Source organism: Photinus pyralis, unplaced genomic scaffold, assembly GCF_008802855.1.
Source record: "Photinus pyralis isolate 1611_PpyrPB1 unplaced genomic scaffold, Ppyr1.3 Ppyr1.4_LG3a, whole genome shotgun sequence".
Lineage (NCBI taxonomy): Eukaryota > Metazoa > Arthropoda > Insecta > Coleoptera > Lampyridae > Photinus > Photinus pyralis.
In genome coordinates this window covers 20,154,466-20,166,737 of record NW_022170509.1, presented here as the reverse complement: position 1 = coordinate 20,166,737, position 12,272 = coordinate 20,154,466, and the positions used below count along the sequence as shown (strand labels likewise).

At 35.4% G+C, this 12,272-nt stretch overlaps 1 long non-coding RNA gene across 2 annotated transcripts in view; it reads right to left on the bottom strand.

Moving 5' to 3' along the window:
• LOC116165270 overlaps positions 1 to 2,967 on the bottom strand; it is a 54,154-nt gene extending 51,187 nt beyond the window's left edge. For both annotated transcript variants that reach the window (XR_004144118.1, XR_004144119.1), the window contains exon 1: positions 2,726 to 2,967. This is a non-coding gene — a long non-coding RNA (uncharacterized LOC116165270). The remainder of the gene's footprint in view (positions 1 to 2,725) is intronic.
• Positions 2,968 to 12,272: the final 9,305 nt, after the last annotated feature.

Here is a 12,272-nt window from a genome sequence, read left to right as displayed (position 1 = left end):
TACACTGAAAAAAAAGAAATGTTGTCGCAACTAACAATTAGTTACTCCAACTAATTTTTTTAGTAGCTATAGCCTCAACAAAATTATTTGCTGTAGGAAATCAACATAACTTGTTGGAAGTAAATTTGTTCCAGTAGCTAAAACAATTACTTGTGACAAATTATACAAGTTAGTTAAGAAAGCATACCATTTTTGTTTGAGGAACTAAATAAGCTTGCAAAAAAATTTGTCCCTGTAACAAGTAATGCTTAGTCGCAGCAGCATAGCGGTATTGTTATATAAACTAACGAGTATTTGCTGGACCTCCTAATTTGTCCTTTTTTATCTTTGTTGTAGTAGCATACCATTTATGCTGGAAACTCATAAATTGTCTCAAATGATTAGTTGGATTAACTATGAATCCTGGTTGGAACAATAAATTTTCCGCTCTGTCTGCATCGTCCACGCGTTTTGGTGATGTCAATTAAAACAAATCACTTTTTTTTAAAAATACACATTTATTAAATCACTTACTGTTTACCTAACTACAAAAGAAAAACTTTTTTATCATTAACATCTCCAAAGACAAAATATAAAACACTTAAATTAAAACCGAGATTAAAACTTACCTACACTACATGTAAACAGCTTTTACATATACAGCGTGTTTCGAAATTCGCGCACACGGACTATGGGATGGTGTTATACAAAGAAAACTGAATAAAAAGTTCCTCGACCAGTTTCTGATCAGACCGGCACTTTTCGAGTTGTCGTTCGAAAAATCTAAAAATGAAAATGCCGGAAAACAAAAGATAATTCAAAACAATTTATGGATTAAAGTTACACTTACCTTCAAACACCAAAAGTAGTTCCGGGAATCCCCATTGTTCCAATATATCACCTACACTTTGTTCAGCCATTGAAAAAACATTAAAATTCTAAAAGTTCGTAATGTAAATAACCGAAATTCAGTAGGTACAAGATTGGCGACTTACCATGAAAAAATGAGCTAGTAATTATGACACTGGACAGGGTCACAGAGTACTTTGTAATGATGTCCTCTCACATCTGGCTGGCACTCTGGGACATGCAAGGCAAGGTGAGATAAGCACATCCTGTCAACTACTTGGGAATTGCATGATTGCAGTATTATAAATAAAATTTTATATTATTTTCGTCCTTCAAGTTAAGGAATTTAGTATGTTGTCACAAATACAGTGGTATTAGGTTTATCAGCATTCAGCAAACTGCTTTTTGTTATGAAGGCATACTTTTATGTTCATGGAATCAATGCAAAATGCTCGTTGGCGCTCTTAACAAAAAATGTTTGCTATCCTCCAACAAAGTTTCATTATTAACCCCAGGAAATCGCAACTACTTGGGAAAACTAAAGCAGTAAATTATTTAGTTCTAAAAACCATTTCTTTTTGCTGCTGCAACAATATGCATGTAGCAATTCTAAATTTGTTACCACAAGGAAGTCATTTTTTTCAGTGTACCCATACGGCACAAATTTTATTTCAATCAGCACATTGGCAGCAGAATGTAGCACAACATCATAAATTGCACTTCAATACATTTGTGGTTACAAGTTCATAGACACGTGATCTTTGTTAGGCAATTGAAAATGACTCTGTATTAATACTTATGGCTTATTCGGGTGCAGACATTCAACGAAAATGCTCTAAAAATGCACTGCAAGTTCATATAATATGATGCTCATTCTCACAAGGGTAGGTATTACCTATTTGCAAAAGTACTTTTCAAATGCCGATTATTATTACAAAATTGCGTGTAAGTATATTAGATTGTATATAGGTACTAAGAATATAATATTGTTTTCGAACATTTCAGAATGAATTATCCCCTGTATTACTTTTAGTTTACACAAATTTTGCAATGTTACCTTAAGCCACTAATCAATATTCATAAGCTTATATAATCGACCCTCAAATAGTTACACTTCCAAAGTAAAAAATCCTTTTCTCTTCATTCCGGCATCCATCTAAGGGGGAAACTTATGACAACATAATCCACATATTTTAGAAATATAAATTTTCATACTATTAAAAGAACATAAGACGTTTTCTGTGTTTTTGCTAAATGGAAAGCCCTTTACGAAGGTGACTGGTCTTACCGCACACTTTCTTCATATTTTATTACTTTCGCACCGAATTTATTTATTAAACGCGCTGTTTCTAAATATATCCGGATTCGCCCAATAGTAATCGATACCACTAAATCTTTAGAGATAATTTACGCAATTGCGCCCCCAAGACTTAGTAAACGTGCGCTGATGGGAAATTCCATTTGAACATTGATTATGTTTCGTTAATTGTATCAGCATTCGTATGTGAAATTAGTAACTTAAAATGCGTGCAAGTATGAATAACAGAAGTCGTTTAAAAAACTATTTTCACTTTCCTTCTATATGTAATTAAACTTTGGAACTCATTTAGGTACTTTTACTACTACCTATACATAATACGGCAAACAAACTGAAGATACAGATTGTATAACTTAATTACTTTCTTATCGAGTTGAAAATAAGTTTTCCCATACGTACAGAAAACAGTAGACACACCATTGAGCTCGTTGGAAGGGGATGTAAAATCTGTCTTAATATAAAATCGCGAGCAAATGGCGTTTTAGTCGTCACCCAAATGAAACCAAAAAGGTACTTTGGCATAAATGAAAATTGCTTATAAATGTTATGAGAACAAATGATCGCCGTGGGAAACTTTACCTCAAAAAAGAAGTTGTGTTAAAACACTAATATACAGATTTTTACACAAACACTTCAATTTACATCCTACAACGTTAATTTGTCTAAACAAGCAGTTTAACAACAACATTGATAACACATTTTAAGGTTTTTCAACTATAAATTGAACGCAAACCATGGTCCATCAGTTAATCAATTATTATTACAATTCCAAGCGTCTCGGCGTTTTTTAATCAACTCGTATAGTGTACCTACACACGGCTTTGATGATAGAAAGGCGACTAGAAACTGAATACGCGTCGCAAAGGGACGCCGGCATCGCTCTCGAGCTAAACCGATCTTACACGATCCTTTGAAATAGTTATTTACCATACGGTATACTATAACACCTATTTTCCTGAATCTAGGACAATCGGGTCTTGATAAAAATCTTATAATGTTATCATTCCACCATGTTTACAAAGAAATAAAAGTGGAGCTCATTCGAAAAACTATGAATCCGTTTCGTTCACTTAGCGTATAATTAGTATCTAGCTTTTGTGTAAATTCATTAACTATGTAAAAACGATGGCGCACACGCATTTAATGTTTCATGAATATCACACATTATTAAATTCCTCTAACCAGTAACCCCTAACGTACAACACTGCTATTCAGAGGTGCTAAGAAAGAAATATTAAAAAATAATGCATAAATGCAAGTGCGTGTGTAAATTTAAATTCTGCTGCATCTCTCTAGAGTGTTGGGTGGTAATTCACAAGGAAGTCCCTTGACTGTGTAGTCCAAGAGACTGTGAAACAGAAAAGGTGCGCACAGTTTAACGTCAATCGTATGATAGAAACTAATCATGTGTATTTTACTGGCTCGATGTGAACCGACAAACTTCCGAATTTTTTCATTTACAACGCATTTCGATTGATAACGAAGGTTTTGAATTCAAAATATAATGACAGATTATTTTAAAAGAATACAAAGATTTATACGTACAATTTCCATATACAGGGTGACAATTTGAAAACTGTAATACTGTCTTACCAAGAATGGAAACCATTTTGAACATTTATTGAAATAAAAGCCAACTTTAGAAAATGTATCATATTAGTTTATTTTTTGATTTGCACGATAATTACTAACCTAAATGTAATGCTATTACGGTTGGAAAGCATTTTTTCAGAGCTTTCCAACGACGTATCACACATGGGGGGGGTTTACTATTTAAGATTTAAAAGTTGGGGTGGCTGGGGCGCAGGGGGTTGGAGGGGGTGCGTCGCCAACTATGTCATTGTGATTCCCCCTCCGAATTACCGAAACGGATTTTGATTTTTTTAAATATCTCGTTTATTTACTAACATATGGGGGGGGTAAGTTTTCAAATTGTCACCCTGTATACTCCTTTAAATGGGTCTCATCAAACATTAGAAATTTTCAAGGGAAATTTTAGATAGAATTTTAGGACATATTGAGCTGTAGCATCTTTGGCACAATTGCGACAGAAAATTACAGCGGACACCAGAAGACACCCCAAAGAGCTACAATGGAGGATGAGTTTCCTTCGTTAAGCACAAGCGATCCCTAGAGCGATCCAGTCAGCGAGACGGTGGAATCATTTCCTCGGTTCCTGATGATCAAAAGAAAAGAAGGCGACTTTTCTGAAGTTAGTCCTTTTCTAATTTCGAATGTAATATACGGCTTATTAGGCAAAGTACAAAGCGTTAATAATAATAATACCGCTACCTGAGGAGCGTCAGGGCACGTCTGGAGCTATCGCTGGGCGTTGCAGCATGCAAGCCGATAGTGACGAGTTGGTGAACAGGCGGCCGCTCGTCGGGATACCTGAAACCTTTACAGCCGAAAGAAGACCACGAAGACGACAACGACCACTTCAAGAGGACCACCAAGAAGAGACCTTTGTGCCTGCTTCTCAACCGCTTGTAGATGGGACCAGCGCAAAGGAAACCTCCAAAAGACGTATGAAATGGGACGAAGGGATGAATCGATTCATTTTCGGTAAGTATCTGGAGATCACGAAGTTGGAAACAAATAAGACAACATATAGAGGTAATTTACATCAAGCTTTCGTTAAAGAATACCCACATTTAGCACATTTAACAGAACAACGCATTGCAGACCAACGTAGTTATTATTAAAAATACACTCCTTACATTAGACACACAGAAACAAATCAGGCACGAAATTGAAGCACTACTCAACACAAACAACACACTCGCCGTACAAGATAATACATCCGTTCTAAACAACTCTGAAATACAGACATTTGCGACACGTCAGCAATCGATAGATGCAAATAATCACACAAACCAAACACTCACATCCCTTCAAAAAGAATTTGACAATGCATTGTTAGAATTCTCAAACACTGATCCAACACAAAGACCACGAATACCTAAACAAAGTCATACTACAAAATTACGCACACTTTCACAAACATTAAATGACCACATTTTACCAAATTACATTAACGATAACACAAACTTACATCAACTACACTTTGTTGTATATTGCGGTGCGGTTGCAGTTTCTAGATGTAACGGTGCAAGAATAACAATAAACAAACAACAGCACACAACAAAAAACTGCTCACCCACGCCCTGGGGAAAGCGCCTGATAAATCGCATCGATGACATCAGATGTGATTTGGGTCGGATTACAGAATACATATAAGGAACTCGTTCTTCAAAACTAACACGACAAGTACAACACATAAACGCAAAACTAAACAATCACACCACACGAGAACAAAATACAAACTATAACGAACATAGACATAAACTCACACAAAAACTATCAATATACACAAACCGTTTAAAACGCTAGAGGGAAACTGTAGATAGAAAGCGCCAGAACACACAATTTAAACATAACGAAAAACTATTTTACAGATCACAAAACAGCACTAATGAAAAACTCATTCCATCTCTACGCTCACTCCAGCAATACTGGTTTGACTTATGGACCAAAGACATTAAACACAATCCACATGTCGCGTGGATTACTACAGAAACCACACGCACTGTATACATTACCCCTGTACCAAAGTGTATAGTCGTGTTAGTGTGCTCTCCTTAAGTCAAGTGTTTTTAAATACGAGGTTTCCTTTTTGTTTCTAAGTACTTATAAGTCACTGGTGAATTGGTGGACAATTGACAGCCTTCGGCAGGTTTTTATCTAGCTGCAAGGACGGTCTTTTGCTCTATTTCTAGGTAATTGGTTTTGTACACAAAGACGATATAGTGATTCAATAAATTAATAATATTTAAATTTAAACCTTTACCTTGCATTTTCCTATTGTGAGTGTTCCTTATGTCAATGTTACTTTATCTCCTTTATATAACAATATTATTATATTTGTCTATTTAACAATGGTACTGCCTACCACTGCTTCCGGCTCTTCTGACAACAGGGGGGCCCAGGAAAATTTAATTACCCAGGTATCTAACGATATTTTTCCAATGTGGTCACTGCATTGGCGATTCCGAAGAAAAATCAAGCAGTAATTTTTCCTGCAATCGATGGTCTTGCGGTTAAAGGGTATGTAATTGCTACGGGTACAGTCATAGGTCCCAAAAATATCCTTTTTGCTTCGAGAATGAGCAACAACAGGATTTGCATTTATTTTACAACAAAGGAATTAGTTCAACAGTTTATTGAAAATGAGGGGGGTACAGATTTTTGTACCAGCCAGAAAGTTGATTTTGCCCGCCAAAAGAATTATATTATCCAATGTTTCGCCCTGTATTCCCCATTTCGTAATACCTTACGTATTAATGAGGTGGATTGGACACTGTGGAATATATACCTACCGCAAATGGATTTTTCTGTTTTATCTATAAGTGTAATATCTGATCTATTAATGTGGATAGTTTTGTCTGTGAGTAGTGTCCTGTCCCAATATAATTTGTGTGTGTGTGTTGTTTTCAAGTATGATCTGTGGAGTGTATTTGTAATATGGTGTCTTATTTGTTATGAGATTATGTTTAAGTGCTAATTTTTGGTGTATGATGTTAGCTACCTGATCGTGTCGATGTTTGTATTCAGTTTGTGCAAGTCGTGTGCATGCCGATATTATATGTGGGATCGTTTCTGATGTTTGTGAACAGAGTCGACAAGAATCATTTGCCACTGTTTTGTCTTTATGTATGTGTTTTTTATAGTTGCGTGTGTTAATGACCTGGTCGTGTATTGCTAACATGAAACCCTCAGTCTCCGGGAAGATATCACATTCAGATAACCAAGTGTGCGTTGCTATAGAATCAACACAATCCTGGCTAACCTCTTGCGGAAATCGTATTATTATTATTATTAGAGTCGCCAAAGTCCAGTTTATGTCATAAAAAATTTAGTGTAGGTAATTACGACTTTTCATTATTCTCCATACAAAAAGTAGTCTAAAATGAGAGAAAAGTAGGTACCAGTTAAATCCCAAGAGTGTGCAAATCTCAGTTACGGTTTCCATAGTAGTAACAACGTTATTAAGGCAATTAGATAGAATAAACAAAGCTTATTGAAGGGATTTCAGTTGAGGATCGTTCTTCCGCTACTTGATAACTTAATGAAAGCGTAATGTTTAATTTTCAGCTGCCAGCACCGGCATAAATAATTCATTCTTTAGAAGAGAGGTTCAAATCTGACCATTTGATTTTGCTCTAATTAACAATTAAGCAATCGGTGTCATCACCTTAGCGATTTATTAAAGCTAACTAGAAATGTTCCTGTTGTTACTTGTTTTATGTCTATTCGAAGCATTTGTACAAATTTGTACATTCGAAATGTTCACATAATTTCACGTGGGAACCTTATTGTCGTCCAACAATTTTCAAGAGTTTTATATACGGTATAAGCTCTTTAGTAGTTTGCTTGAAGATAAACAGAAGATACTGCAAACAAAAAATAAATATGAACTTTCTTGCTATATAAAAACGAAATGTGTTATTGAAAAGTTCCTTTAGTTTCTGCAAAAATGTGTTTGTAATTGCTACTTTCACGGTTATAGCTATAACATCTCTTCTGAAATACCTAAATTTGAATTGTAGAAAGGAAACCTAAACAAAAGCTCGATTAATAGGGTTTGCCGGAAAAGTGAATAGTTTAATTTTATTTGTTCCGTTAAGTCAACCATTTTTATTCAATTTTCTGTATAATATATGTAATTATCTCACGAATTTCGCAGGAAGCTGATATAGATAGTGTCTAGCTGTACAGAATAATATGCAGTAATTTTCATAGATAAAACCACTATCCTAATAATTTATCGTAGGAACAACACACGATTTCTTTAAATAGGAATTGGATCTCTGACATTCTTGTTCTCCTCATGAACGAAAAACATGCGATCTTCCCTCATAAATCTAATGGAGACAACCTCCCTGTTTTTAAGCTCTTCCATGTGTCCATGTTGTAAGTTTTATCTTTCTACCAACATTAGGTAACTCTCATGTTGCACTTACTATACCTTAATTAGCAAAATATCGAGACAATTCTTGAAATTTTTCACATTTCTAATACCATGAAATCCGTTCAAAGTGTTTATTCTGTAGACAATAAGTCGCTTGGAAATTAGAGGCTAACAGTCGATATACCTATGTAGGTCTCATTAATCATCACCAAATTTCGACAAACTATTCGGAACAGTAAATGTGTACCCTACTTAAATCAGTCGGAAATGTCCAAATACAAACGTGATTGTATAAACAATAATCATTTTCATTATTAGACTCGCGAGAAAACTCGCGCCATTTGACGTCGGACATTACTATAATACTATTGCGGCAACACGACGATGACGGTATTGGCGCCATTAAGGTCATCAATACTCCAATCCAGCTAAGTATCACCTGACAGCATTTGCGGTAGTTATAAGTACTGCTAGTGTAAACAGTAGTTTGCGAAATTGCGACAGCATGGCTCACCCAACTTGCCCGACAGTTTATCACGACACTCATTGCTGGACTGGTTAAGGCTTTGTAATTGATAGTAGAATTACTAAAATGTGACCCACGGTGAAGGATGTCCTTAAGGTTGCAGGCATTTAGGGCGGTTTGATTAAATAAACTATTACTAAATTTTAATTGCTTGCCTGTAGGTTTTTGGTCGTTCAATTTTTTTGTTCTAATTAAGTTCTCAAGGTAATTATTTGTAAGTAGACTGTCGTTTGAAATGATTTTTGCTAGGCAGACTTTGAGCAGGAACTTGACTCTCTCTTTAATGAAAGGGATTTTGGTTTCAGCAAGAATTATATTTGTGGGAGTACTTATACGGTATCCCATTGCTAGTCGTAAGGCTTTGAGTTGTATTTTTTTCACGATTTGTAAGTGAACAGGGATAGTATATGAAGCTTCCGTAGTCAATCATCGCTCGTACGAAACATTTATAGAAAGTCAAGAGCGTTTTTGGGCCAGCGCCCCACCAGGTACCTCGAGTGAATTGGATAATATTGCAGGCTTGTAAGCATTTTTTTTGTACATATTCGACATGATGTTTAAAAGTACATTTCGGGTCGAAAATGATGCCTAACTTTATCATTTGGAAGGATTGTTGTGTTAATGACTTTTAGTTCAACATTTCCTGTTTTTAGTTTTTTGCGAGTGAAGTGTATAAATTAAGTTTTATGAGGAGCAAAGGAAACTGTGAATGCTGATCAATTACGCTCAACTTTTGTAATTGTGTTTTATACGGCTAAAGCTATGGGCATATTGAATTTCATGCAATTCGGTTCATAACTAACGGAGACATCAAAAGGGCCTACTTTATTTTTTGATTTACATTGCCAATTCACGAACTCCTATCTACAAATTTGATAAAGAATCCATCTGCAAAATTTCCTCGTCATCGGTCCATTCGTTTGTGAGTTATCGTGCTAACGGACGGACGGATAGACACCGAAAAATTATAAACTCGCTAGGAGCTCGTTAATAATTAAGAAGACCACTGATAGGGTAATCGTTCAGATTATAAGTAATTCGAATTGGATGAGCGATGAAAATGTAATTACGATGTGAAATATTTGTGGATCATTAAGGTAAGATGAAATTAATCGGCGATAAAATGCATAGGTAGTTGCACAAATTCGTGCCGGAATTATTTTATAGCCGTGTCTAGGTTCATAAATTAAACTATAACCGTCAGCCTAGAAAGCTTGGTTAGACCAGCATTTATGTTCCATTAGGACTAAGACGTCATATTAGTATATGAACGTAAATATGCACATCCTCCACGGAAACCTGACGAGAAAGCAAGTACCTACTGTAATTAAATGTCAACCCACGTAAGGTGATTAATTGATGGTTTATTTACTACCTTATAATCGTTAAAATCGTCACGTTTCTACATTGCTAACACATGTTCACTGAGCTTCGATTCTTCGTTACCTACTTCTAGCTTTATTTAATTCTAATTTAGTAATGCACTTTGTTTAGTACGACAGCGTAGAACTGTCAATTTACACTTTAAATTTTCTCTTTTTCTGTAAATTTACAATTTTTCTGTCAATTTCTACATTTATAGCCTTGCAAGTGGTTACAGCCAGCCGCTACGATTTTTTGCTGTCGACAGAATAAGACAACCACATGCGGCAATTAATTGCAGGGTTGAATACATGCGGTCTATATGACAAGCTTGTGCTATATCCCAGTATACTCAAAGACATATTTTGTTCTGAAATCACACTCTCTTCAAAAGTAATTGAAGAACTATTCCTGATTGTCTATACCGAAACTGGGACTAACATCCGTAGTAAAGAAAATCGTGTGATTTCTTATTTTAGGGATTATGTATTGGATTTTGAATGTATGTGATATAACAACATGTATTATTTTTTCTTTAATATGTACGGTTTTAGGTGACACGACAAATATTGTCACTCTTCCCGATTTTTTAGTCTTTGCAACAGGGTCTGATTCCCTTCCGCCTTTAGGATTTCCTTTAAGGCCAGAGATCATGTTTTTGCATGAAAAGAATTCGCGATTTCCGATAGCAAATACTTGCGGTCTTCAATTAAAACTGCCAGTGGTACATACCAATTATGAGGACTTCAAAACCGATATGGATTTTGCCATCGGTAATGTTAAAGAATTCGAGTTCGCGTAATAAGTACCTACTTGTTTTATTTTACGTTAATATTATTGAATTAGGATAATATAATATTTGTTTTGTTAAAGTTTATGTATTAAAAGTACTCTATTTTGTTATACAGTTACCGAATTACTTTTATACCTTGGTGACGAGAAACGGCCTCTCTTTCCAAATTTGTATTACCACAACAAGTTGATAACGAACTGACCTGACCGGGCGGCTGGGTAAATTGGTCGGTTATGGATATTACTTTCCAGGAGGGATATACTACCCCAATCCTCTGAATGCTTCCCTTTGTTTCGTTATAGACTCCAAGGGACAAACGCTTCTCGATTACGGTTGCCAAAGATAACGAGACATGTTATTACAAAACTAACAGCCTAAATTTTACCAAAGAACAAAAAATACAATAACAGCACAATGAAATTGGGAATCGCCACAACTTACCGCAACAATCGCGGCTGTAAACATCAAATTTAATTTTTTTCACAACTACCCCAAGGTATTGTAACTTGAGAATTATGAATCGCTCGAAAATTTGCGGTTCTCGCTCTTCATAAACTCAACACCGCCTGCCGCCTTGCCAAACCCGCCATTTCCTCTCCTTTCTAAACCACTATCTAACATTCTAACTTATCACAAGAAACACACCAAGCCTACCTACACAATCAAACATTACCAACCTAGAGGTTAAGTGGAAGAGCAGCATTCGCTGAACTTCGCCTCTACATATTTATGTACTACAAAGAACTCTTTTCACTGCAATAAAGGCACTATTATTATTATTATTATTATTATTAATTACGAGGCCCCCCCCCCCAGAAAATACCCTTATTTAGCGGGTGGTTCGGTTACAATCTGATCTTTGACAGCCGTTGATTGACATTACAAAATCATTAGATCTATCTGTGGAAACCACACAGTGAATGAATTATAGCAATTGGCGAGTGTTTTAAAATATTTCATAAAAACTATTCTTTATACAAATGTTGACCTCACTTTTCGAGTAATTATAAAAAGTCTCTTAGTTGTATATACGTATTTGAAGCCCAATATTGAGTATTTTTGTCTAAGGGTAACTGTAATAATGAATGTTATGTAAAATATTTCCGAAAAATTATTCTTATACCTACACTGACCACACTGCACGCACTTAATGGTGCCAAGTCCTTTTGGATACTAGCAGTAGCAAACATTGATTCTCAGATCGGATTAAGCGAAACCCTCGACAGAACCTGATGTTATTACTATTACCATTGTTTAAATACTTTAAACAATGCTATTACTTATTGAATAATTATTGTTTATCCGAACAAAAACAGACTTATTACCTTTATAATGTCCAAGAAGCAAAATTGTATGAGTAATTTATCCAATAAGCTTCCTGAGAATGAGCCCTCATCATTCAAAGTATGAAAAACATTCATCCAAAATTGGGAGTGATGTTTCCTTAAGGTTGACCGCCACGCTTCTATGCGTT